Source organism: Orycteropus afer, unplaced genomic scaffold (genome assembly GCF_000298275.1).
Source record: "Orycteropus afer afer isolate SDZICR_OR568_19922 unplaced genomic scaffold, OryAfe1.0 scaffold00489, whole genome shotgun sequence".
In the NCBI taxonomy this organism is placed as follows: Eukaryota; Metazoa; Chordata; class Mammalia; order Tubulidentata; family Orycteropodidae; genus Orycteropus; species Orycteropus afer.
In genome coordinates, this window is record NW_006922076.1 from 1635799 (window position 1) to 1636446 (window position 648).

Genomic DNA, 648 nt, shown 5'->3' on the forward strand with positions numbered 1-648 from the left:
CTCCAGGCAGTGGGTGTGGTTTGGGCTTTGCTTCTGTGAAGACTGACAGCCTTGGAGACCCTGTGGGCAGTTCCACTCTGTCCTCCAGGGGCCCCGTGGGTCCGAATAGACTGCCCGGCAGTCGGCCGAATAAAGCAGAGCTCATCACTGTTAGTGCCTTTCATTTACAGTTACTGTTACTGATTTCAAAAAGGTATCAAACTAAAACTAAACTCACTGCTGTTGAGTCGGATCTGACTCATAGCGACCCGTCTTTTAGATTCCAAGGTGGTATCACTGCAAAGTAGATTGCCTAACCTTCCTTCCCAGGAGTGGCTGGTGGATTTGATCCTCCAGCCTTCTGGTTAGCAGTCAAGTGCCTTAGGCACTATGCCACCAATAATACAAGTCCAGGGCACTGTTTAGTCTGCCTCCACAGAAGTGGCAAACACTTGGAGGAAAAAAAAATGCTGCTGGCAGCTGTTAGACACAGCCGACCACTACACTATTGCCTGTTTAAACTGCACCTTTAGAAGCACACTTGAAAGCATGTGTGTGATAAAAACATAGGTTACCTGTGAGTTGGCTCTGCCTTGGGGTGACCCTGTATGCAAGAGGAGAACCGCTCCAGTGGGTTCCCAAGGGCTGATCTCTCAGAAGCAGTTCATC